At 45.6% G+C, this 11366-nt stretch overlaps 1 non-coding gene across 1 annotated transcript; it reads right to left on the bottom strand.

The window, feature by feature from the left end:
• Positions 1-6518: 6518 nt before the first annotated feature.
• Trnat-ugu (transfer RNA threonine (anticodon UGU)) lies at positions 6519-6593 on the bottom strand. Its single transcript has one exon. It is a non-coding gene; the product is annotated as a tRNA-Thr (tRNA).
• Between the last annotated feature and the right edge of the window lie 4773 nt (positions 6594-11366).

Here is an 11366-nt window from a genome sequence, read left to right on the forward strand (position 1 = left end):
TGCTTGCTCGTCATGTGGCTGAGGGTGACAATTTCTTGTCAAAGATTGTTACAGGCGCTGAAACATGGGTTCATCACTTCGAACCTGAAACAAAACGGCAATCAATGGAGTGGCGCCACACCCACTCCCCTACCAAGAAAAAGTTTAAAGCCATACCCTCAGCCGGTAAAGTCTTCTGGGACGCTGAAGGGGTTATTCTGTTCGATGTCCTTCCCCATGGTCAAACGATCAACTCTGAAGTGTATTGTGCTACTCTTCAGAAATTGAAGAAACGACTTCAGCGTGTTCGTAGGCACAAAAATCTGAACGAACTTCTCCTTCTTCATGACAACGCAAGACCTCACACAAGTCTTCGCACCCGAGAGGAGCTCACAAAACTTCAGTGGACTGTTCTTCCTCATGCACCCTACAGCCCCGATCTCGCACCGTCGGATTTCCATATGTTTGGCCCAATGAAGGACGCAATCCGTGGGAGGCACTACGCGGATGATGAAGAAGTTATTGATGCAGTACGACGTTGGCTCCGACATCGACCAGTGGAATGGTACCGTGCAGGCATACAGGCCCTCATTTCAAGGTGGCGTAAGGCCGTAGCATTGAATGGAGATTACGTTGAAAAATAGTGTTGTGTAGCTAAAAGATTGGGGAATAACCTGGTGTATTTCAATGCTGAATAAAACAACCCATGTTTCAGAAAAAAAATGTGTTGCATTACTTATTGAACTGCCCTCGTATATATACAGGGTGAGTCACCTAACATTACCGCTGGATATATTTCGTAAACCACATCAAATACTGACGAATCGATTCCACAGACCGAACGTGGGGAGAGGGGCTAGTGTAATTAGTTAATACACACCATACAAAAATGCACGGAAGTACGTTTTTTAACACAAACCTAGGTTTTTTTTAAATGGAACCCTGTTAGTTTTGTTAGCACATCTGAACATATAAACAAATACGTAATCAGTGCCGTTTGTTGCATTGTAAAATGTTAATTACATCCGGAGATATTGTAACCTAAAGTTGACGCTTGAGTACCACTCCTCCGCTGTTCGATCGTGTGTATCGGAGAGCACCGAATTACGTAGGGATCCAAAGGGAACGGTGATGGACCTTAGGTACAGAAGAGAAGAGACTGGAACAGCACATTACGTCCACATGCTAACACCTTTTTATTGGCCTTTTTCACTGACGCACTTGTACATTACCATGAGGGGTGAGGTACACGTACACACGTGGTTTCCGTTTTCAATTACGGAGTGGAATAGAGTGCGTCCCGTCATGTCAGGCCAATAGATGTACAATGTGGTGGCCATCATTTGCTGCACACAATTGTAATCTCTGGCGTAATGAATGTCGTACACGCCGCAGTACATCTGGTGTAATGTCGCCGCAGGCTGCCACAATACGTTGTTTCATACCCTCTGGGGTTGTAGGCACATCACGGTACACATTCTCCTTTAACGTTCCCCACAGAAAGAAGTCCAGAGGTGTAAGATCAGGAGAATGGGATGGCAATTTATGCGTCCTCCACGTCCTATGAAACGCCCGTCGAACATCCTGTCAAGGGTCAGCCTAGTGTTAATTGCGGAATGTGCAGGTGCATCATCATGCTGATACCACATACGTCGACAAGTTTCCAGTGGGACATTTTCGAGCAACGTTGGCAGATCATTCTGTAGAAACGCGATGTATGTTGCAGCTGTTTGGGCCCCTGCAATGAAGTGAAGACCAATGAGGTGGTCGCCAATGATTCCGCACCATACATTTACAGTCCACGGTCGCTGTCGCTCTACCTGTCTGAGCCAGCGAGGATTGTCCACGGGCCAGCAATGCGTGTTCCGTAGATTCACTGCCCCGTGGTTTTGTGAAACCCGCTTCATCGGTAAACAGGTAGACCTGCAACGCATTCTCTGTTAATGCCCATTGACAGAATTGCACTCGATGATTAAAGTCATCACCATGTAATTGCTGATGTAGCGACACATGAAACAGGTGAAAGCGGTGACGATGCAGTATGCGCATGACACTACTTTGACTCAGTCCACCGGCTCTCGCAGTGTTCCGTGTACTCATGTGTACGTTCATGGCAACAGCAGCTAACACACCAACTGCAGCCGCTTCTCCTGTGACGGGCCTGTTAGGGACCCGTTTGCGTGCTACGACCATACCTGTTGCATACAGTTGGCGGTAGATGTTTTGCAATGTGCGGCACGTTGGATGCTTTCTGTCCGGGTACCGCTCTGCATACACCCTGCAGGCTTCAGCTGAATTTCGTCGATAAGTATCATCTCCGCCTTTTCAGAGTTCGAATACACCATGGTCACAGTTTCTACAACACTACACTATCACAGACGTCTGGTAACACGGTGTACTACAGTTGGTCTGCGTGCGGAGACGAATGCTGAATAACAATAGCAGCAAGCGCTACATGCGGACACTGCGACAGCTAGACCAAACCACAACAGTGCACTACAGCCACACTCGTAAACACGGTCGTCATCGTAAACATGTCCCTGAAGATGCTGCTCGCCGGCCGTGGCCCGTGTTTGTTACAACACGCAACTGAACGTCGGAGGTTTCAAGCGTCAACTTTAGGTTACAACATCTCCGGATGTATTTAACATTTTACAATGCAACAAACGGCACTGATTACGTATTAGTTTATATATTCAGATGTGCTAACAAAACTAACGTGGTTCCATTTTGAAAAAACGTAGGTTTGTGTTAAAAAACATAGTTCTGTCCATTTTTTTTATGGTTTGTATTAACCAATTACACTAGCCACTCTCCTCACGTTCGGTCTGTGGAATCGGTTCGTCGGTATTTGATGTGGTTTACGAAATATATCCAGCGGTAACGTTAGTTGATTCACCCTGTATATATATATGTTGTTGTTGTGGTCTTCAGTCCTGAGACTGGTTTGATGCAGCTCTCCATGCTGCTCTATCCTGTGCAAGCTTCTTCATCTCCGAGTACCTACTGCAGCCTACATCCTTCTGAATCTGCTTAGTGTATTCATCTCTTGGTCTCCCTCTACGATTTTTACCCTCCACGCTGCCCTCCCAATACTAAATTGGTGATCCCTCGATGTCTCAGAACATGTCCTACCAACCGATCCCTTCTTCTAGTCGTGCCACAAGCTCCTCTTCTCCCCAATTCTATTCAATACCTCCTCATTAGTTATGTGGTCTACCCATCTAACTTTCAGCATTCTTCTGTAGCACCACATTTCAAAAGCTTCTATTCTCTTCTTGTCCAAACTATTTGTCGTCCATGTTTCACTTCCATACATGGCTACACTCCATACGAATACTTTCAGAAACGACTTCCTGACACTTAAATCTATACTCGATGTTAACAAATTTCTTTTCTTCAGAAACGCTTTCCTTGCCATTGCCAGTCTACTTTTTATGTCCTCTCTACTTCGACTATCATCAATTATTTTGCACCCCAAATAGCAAAACTCCTTTACTACTTTAAGTGTCTCATTTCCTAATCTAATTCCCACAGCATCACCCGACTTAGTTTGGCTACACTCCATTATCCTCGTTTTGCTTTTGTTATATATATATATATATATATATATATATATATATATATATATATATATATGTGTGTGTAGAGAGAGAGAGAGAGAGAGAGAGAGAGAGAGAGAGAGAGAGAGAGGGGGGGCGGGGTGAGAGGGGGGAGGGGGGGGAGGGGGGAACGACTGAGAGGAAGGTTCAAATGGCTCTGAGCACTATGGGACTCAACATCTTAGGTCATAAGTCCCCTAGAACTTAGAACTACTTAAACCTAACTTACCTAAGGACATCACACACACCCATGCCCGAGGCAGGATTCGAACCTGCGACCGTAGCAGTCCCGGGGTTCCGGACTGCAGCGCCAGAACCGCTAGACCACCGCGGCCGGCTGAGAGGAAGGAACAATGTTCATGGCTGCCTGAATATCCCTTAACATTGCCACTAACGTAGCCATACACTCCGAAGAATTTGACGTGCTACACTGTAGCCACATTGAAAACATGTGTAGCTAGGCGCAGTCGGGAAAACGTAAAATAATTTGGAAGCATCTACACGACGGTGCGCGGTAAATACTCACGTACATTCTTCCCGCATATAAACAGAATGCGCTACCTCACAGTGAAAGATTCTCCACAACTGGCCGCATTACAACTGCGGACAAAGCTGGCAGCTGACTATCTCCACACGATATAGTCGTCTGGCGCGCGGGACAAATTGACGTCCGCTCGGCGCTTGCGGCGAGGCGGTTTTAGCACAGTGGCGGCGCAGCGGGGCACGGCTGATGGCTTTACAGTCAATTCCGGCCAATTGCGGGCGCGCTGCTCCGATTTACGACACCTGCCGAGGCGCGCGAGCCTTGCTAACCGCAAACTACTGCCTGCCGCACTGCGGTCTCACAAGAGCTGATCGCAGCTGATTTGTTCGCCGCGCCACGCGCACAATTCATCCGGAATCAAACTGTCCATTACACGCAGCTCTGCGGAGTTTAAACTAACTAAAGGATTCAGCTGTCTTACTAAAGATATGACGGGCTTGCTATACGGCACTACTGGCCATTAAAATTGCTAGGCGGCATGCAACAAACGTCAAATTGGTATGAAGTGTGGATGTCCAGATGATTAGCATTTCAGCGTAATCACCCGAAGTAGGTGGGTGTACTGCCATATTTATTTGATAAAAAGTATCCGGACAACTATTAGTGGACACCAATACGGGTTATGTTCATCCCTCGCCTTTCTGACTGCAGGAGACACTTTCAATGAAATGTCTGAATATCCTCAATGAGGTGTCTGAATATCTGTGGAGGATTGGCAGTCCATTCTTCCTAAAGAACAAAAATCAGAAATGGTGGTGATGTTGGACGCTGGGAACTGGAGCGATTTCAACTTTCCAATTCATCCCAAAGGTCAATTACAGTAATCTAACGTAACACCATCGTTGACTCGTAGTAGAATTTTGGAACGCATGCTGTGTTCGAACACTATGAATTACCTCGAAGGAAATGGTCTATTGACAAATTTTCAGTAGGTAGGGGTTCAGAAAATATCGTGCTATAGATGGTGGGTGTCAAACTGATTTCATATTTTTAGATTTCCAGACTTTTCACAGCGTTCCTTACAAGCATCTTCTAATCAAATTGCACTCCTATGGAGTAGAGCCTCAGTTGTGCGACTGGATTCGTGAGTTCCTTTCAGAAAACTCAAAGTTCGTAGTAACTGACGGATAGACATCGGGTAAAATAGAAATATCTGGCGTTCCCCAAGGAAGTGTTTATAGGCCCTCTGCCTTTACTGATCATATAAACGACGTAGAAGGCAATCTGTGTGGAACTATTAGATTTTTGCAGATGATGCTATCATTTAACGTCTTGTAAAGTCATCAGATGATCAAAAACAATTGCAAAATTATTTAGACGAGATATCTTTATGATGAGAAAGAGGCAATTGACTCTCAATTATGAAAAGTGTGAAGCCATCCATAGGAGTACTAAAAGAAATCCAAAATAAATGCTGACTGTTGCGGCCGAGCAGTTCTAGGCTCTTCAGTCTGGAACCGCGCGACCACTACGGTCGCAGGTTCGAATCCTGCCTCGGGCATGGATGTGTGTGATGTCCTTAGGTTAGTTAGGTTTAAATAGTTCTAAGTTCTAGGGACTGATGACTTCATATGTTAAGTCCCATAGTGCTCAGAGCCATTTGAACCATTTGAACCAAAATAAATCACACAAATCTGAAGGCTTTAAGTTCAACTGCATGCTTAGGGATTGCAATTACAAATGATTCAGGTTGGAAAGATCACATGGACAACACTGCGGGTAAATCAAACCAAACATTACGATTTACTGGCAGAAAACTTAAAAAGTGTAACAGTTCTGCTAAAGAGACTGCTTACACCACGGTTGTCCGACCTCTTCTGTAGTATTTCTGCATTGTGTGGGATCCACATCATATGGGACTGACGGAGTACATCGAAAAAGTCCAAAGGAGGACAGCTCATTTTGTGGTATCATGAAATAGGGGGGAGAATGCCACGGAACAGGTAAGTGAATAGGGGTGGCAATCATTGAAACACAGGTTTTTTCGTTTTCGTGTGATCTTCTCGTGAAATTTCAGTCACCAACTTTCTCCTCCGGTTGCGAAAATATTGTGTTGACGCCAAACTTCATAGGGAAAAATGATCATCGTGATAAAATAAGCACAACCAGAGCTCGCACCGAAAGATACAAGTGCTCGTTTTCTCGCGTGTCGTTAGAGAGTGTAACCGTAGGGAAATAGCTTGAAGGTGGTTCAATGAACCCTTTGCCAGGCAGTTAATTGTGAATTACAGGGTAATAATATAGATGTAGATATTATTGTCCATAACTGTTGCCTCACAGGCGCTGCTTTATAACAGGGTGCAGTGTAAAACTGTTATGAAATGATAATTAAATGGACACCCTAGCTGCAAACAGGCGTTGATGTACTTCATTGGGGACATGTTGAAAATGTGTGCCCCGACCGGGACTCGAACCCGGGATCTCCTGCTTACATGGCAGACGCTCTATCCACCTGAACCACCGCGGGCACAGAGGATAGTGCGTCTGCAGGGACTTATCCTTTGCACGCTCCCCGTGAGATCCATATTCATCATTTCATTTCTAGCAAAGCTGCATGGTCATCCACGGTAACTGTTCTTTTCGGGAACAGATACTACCGTCATATATAGTTAAAATATGGCTTCCCGGCCACTGACCTTCTTGTTCGAACGCACACGCTATGCCCGAACTCGTACGGGACTTGGTAGATTAATCTGCCACGAGTAATGAGTATGATGGGCAAACATCTATTAGGCGCACTAGGAATGTAGTGGTGTGGACATGTTGGGAATGTGGATCTCACGGGGAGCGTGCAAGGGATAAGTCCCTGCAGACGTACTATCCTCTGTGCCCGCGGTGGTTCAGATGTAAGCAAGAGATCCCGGGTTCGAGTCCCGGTCGGGGCACACATTTTCAACATGTCCCCAATGAAGTACATCAACGCCTGTTTGCAGCTAGGGTGTCCATTTAATTATCATTTCATTTCTAGCAAAGCTGCATGGTCATCCACGATAACTGTTCTTTCGGGAACAGATACTACCGTCATATATAGTAAAACTGTTACATCCGTAGTTTCCGGAATGTATCTCCACTGTACGCAGTATACAATTTTGCAAAATCCTTCCACATTTAGCATTTCCTTACGCATGATAAGGAGACCGCAACATAATCACGAAAAGCAACCCTGTACCAAACACCACTGCTTCCGTATTTCACTGCTGGCACTACACATGGTGCTAGCTAATGTTCTCCAGGCATTCGCCAAACAGAAACCCTTCGATCAAACCACCATAGCATACAGCAAGATTCATCACTCCAAATCACTCTTTTCCAGACATCTGCTATGCAGTGGCGTCGTTCTTTACGCAAACTAAAGCGTCGCGTAACATTGGCTACTGAAATGCGTGATAGATGAGCAGCTGCTGGGCCACTGTACTCCATTCCTTTCAACTCGTGACACACAGTCAACGTGCAACCTACACTGCTGTTAGCAATTTGGAACTCATGGGAGAATTCTTCCGTTAATGTTATGCACCTCTTATGACCATCCTCCTCTGTCCGTCAGTTCATAAGATGTGTCTGGTCTTAGTTTAGCTTTGGCTGTTTTGTCTTGTTTCCAGATGGCAATCACAGCACCAATAGTCGGCTTTGGTACCTTTTGACCGATGGAGATGTCGTCGATAGATTTCTTACTCATGTGACATTCAGTGATTAGTACATGTTCGAAATCACACCTCTACTGACCGACCCATTGTGCTGTCGCTGCTTCTTCACTGAAAATATAGCGCTCCGTGCCCCTTTTTCTACTATACAGCAGAGTCGATTCGAGGATTTTGTTCGGATGGAGGAGGGCTAAGGTCTAGAAATTTGATATTGTCGTACCGTCTTCAAATTCTCTAGAGTAGACGAAGACGTTTTCTTAATCTGTTATAGTACCAACTAAAATTGCGAGAAAATTTTCGAGATTGTTAAGTCTGAAACCTGTGTTGCAAAAATTTATCCCTCTCTCTCCGTAAGATATAGCGGGACTTTTCCGCTCATTTCAGCTGTAAACACTATATAAAATGTCACGAAACTTTTTAAAAATCTGTCAATGTGATACAATTATGATATGTTAGTTGTGAATACATTCCAGTATATAAAGGCTCGAAATTCCTTTCCACGAATTAAACAAACATCTGAAGAATGCAGAAATTAAAGTATATAAAAATGGTGGAGTTGTTTCACCCAGTCAGAGGCTATTCCACCCAGTGTATTTCAGGGTCAAAATCACAAGCATTTACCACAAGTAAACCGTTTCCGTCTTTTTACACCCACATACGATTTGTTAAACCATCTAGAACACTGTTGGCCCTTTAGCCGGAAGAGCTGCCTGTCACACTTGTTACTACATGTTTCATATCTTCCTCGAACCATGAAGCCTTTGGCTTTTTCCTCTTGTATATATGGATCACATGAAAACCAAGTTTTCTCTTCGAAACACCTTTGTGGGAAACGCCAGCAGTATTTGGTGATACAAACACTGAGTAATCTTTGTTCTTATACAAGTAACAACAAGAGCTTAAAATTTCACGTCATTGTGCATAGTACACCATAATTTGCTACGTTGTATTCTCTAATTATGGCAACAACCCACAACAATTTGCTTACCTTTAGAGTTTTATTCTCTGTCCTGCCAATAATGTGACATGAATCACCCTTACTGCACTCACACGTGACGACGCGGAGATACTGGCGACAGCAAAACGACTTCGACTCTGAGACGAACTAGGGCACTGTTGGAACATTTCTTGTTTCAGAAGGACTAGTCCCCTGAGCGGAATAGCACCGTTGTCCCCTGTCTACCTGTTCTTAGATTAAGAACAAACAGATATAGTTCAAAAATGGTTCAAATTGCTCTGAGCACTATGGGACTTAACATCTGAGGTCATCAGTCCCCTAGAACTTAGAACAACTTAGACTTAACTAACCTAAGGACATCACACACATCCATGCCCGAGGCAGGATTCGAACCTGCGACCGTAGCGGTTGCACGGTTCCAGGCTGAAGCGCCAACAACCGCTCGGCCTCAGCGGCCGGCACAGGTGTACTTCTGAGGAAGTTGTAGCCCCTTAGCCCCTCCTCCCCCTGGATTTTCCTCTACTGGGTGGTCCACTTCTCTTGGAAAGTGGTCGATTTCACGTTACATATCGGTGTCTGGATTCTGCTGATCAGACAGTTATGCTCGTATATTCTGTATATGAGGAAAGATTGTTCAATGGGTATCTAATTCATAAACAGAATTTTAATGTTGGTTGTTTATAAGAAGAACGTGTTTTGCACTATGTAAGAAGTAGAAACGTCTGCTAGCCTACGTCGCAATTCGACAGTGGCCTGATCGTGGCCTATTTCTACAGCCATTCTGCGACATTACTGCTGACTTTGATCACGATTCCATGAATTTGATGTGAACATGGAATAGATGGGCTCAGAAGCACCAATTCTACGCCTTACTGAATCTTAAAGGCCCTTCCGGGATAAGCGCCCTACAGGAGCAGACATACAGTGATGAGCCAAAACTTTATGACAACCAGCTTAATAGCGTGTTTGTCCGTCTTTCGGGCGAAATACATCACTCATTCTGCGTATCAGGCATCTGGCTGTTTGTTGGTAGGGTTATGAACGTATGTGGCATTGGATATCGACGCACAGGTCATGTAATTCGCTTAAATAACAGGCTGCTGATTTGCGTACGCGGTGGTCGCGTCCGATAGCGACGCAGATGGGTTCCACAGGATTTACATCAGGCGAATTTTGGTCTCCGAGACATCAACGTGAGTTCGATATAATGCTCCTCAGACTACCGTAGCATGATTCGGACTCTGAGACTTTGACAATTGCGCTGATGAAAGGTGACATCGCCCTCGGGAAAGACATGAAGCACGGAGGGATGCAGGTCGTTCGAAGCTGTCAGCGTATCTTCAGTTATTACCACAGGTCCAGTGCAAGCGCAGGAGAATGTCCCCCACAGCATAACAACGCTCCAACCAACCTGCGTCCGTCGCGCACTGCTCGTTTAGAGCAACCGTTCACCTCCATGACGGCGTTTGTGGAGACGACCATGGACATAGTGCAGCAAAAATGTGATTCATTCGAAGAGCCGAAACGTTTCCATTGATCGACTGTCGAATTGCGATGGTACTGTTCCCACTGCAATCGTAATTGACGATATCATTGGATCAACATGTGAACACGTAGAGGTGGTCTGCTGTGGAGTTCCATGTTCAACAATGTACGATGAGCGCTACCTCCGAAACATTTGTGGATGCACCAGCATTGTGCTCTTTTAGCAAAGATGCCACAGATCGCCATCCATCCTAATTTACAGAGAAGGCAATCCTCCGAACACTACGTTCAGTGAAGAGACGTGGACGTCGGATCATCTAGAGCCTAGCAGCAGTTTCACTGCCCTTCTAGCTCTTTCCGTAGATGCTCACGACAGTAGCACGTGAACATTCGACCAGCTTTGCCGTTTTCAAGACACTCGTCACAGGCTCTGCATAATAACTATCTGCTCTTTGTCGAAGTCTCTTATGTCAACGGATTACTCCGTTTCCAGCTCATAACTTCGCTAGGACGAGCGCCCATCCGTGTCTGCTCTGCTTTAATACACTCGTTACTGCGACACGCGCCCGTAGCGCCACAACGCGGCACGCAATGTCTCGGTGGGCAGTGGTCGTAATGTTCTGGCTGATCCGTGTATTATTTACTCAGCAGTGCAAAATCTTACAAACAGGTCACGTACCTCGACCAGGAAATAGCCTTCTCAGCAGCAACACAGGTATCCATCCACAGTGTGAGACATTGTGACGATGTACGAAGCAACACGCCCATTATTTTTGCAGCTTCTACTGCGGCAGTGAGAACGCTGGACACAGGGGTGGCATACACGCCATTTCCTCGTATGAGTGCAGGAACTGCGTACAGTTGACAATGGGCATATCCATACTGGAGGCACCCAGACGATGTACATTGCCAGACTGCATTAGTTGGTTGGTTGGTTGCTTGGGGAAGGAGACCAGACAGCGTGGTCATCTGTCTCATCGGATTAGGGAAGGATGGGGAAGGAAGTCGGCCGTGCCCTTTCAGAGGAACCATCCCGGCATTTGCCTGGAATGATTTAGGGAAATCACCGAAAACCTAAATCAGGATGGCCGGACGCGGGATTGAACCGTCGTCCTCCCGAAGACTGCATTAGTCTTTTTGACAGCAGACAAGAATCC

This window comes from Schistocerca serialis, chromosome 8 (assembly GCF_023864345.2).
Source record: "Schistocerca serialis cubense isolate TAMUIC-IGC-003099 chromosome 8, iqSchSeri2.2, whole genome shotgun sequence".
In the NCBI taxonomy this organism is placed as follows: Eukaryota; Metazoa; Arthropoda; class Insecta; order Orthoptera; family Acrididae; genus Schistocerca; species Schistocerca serialis.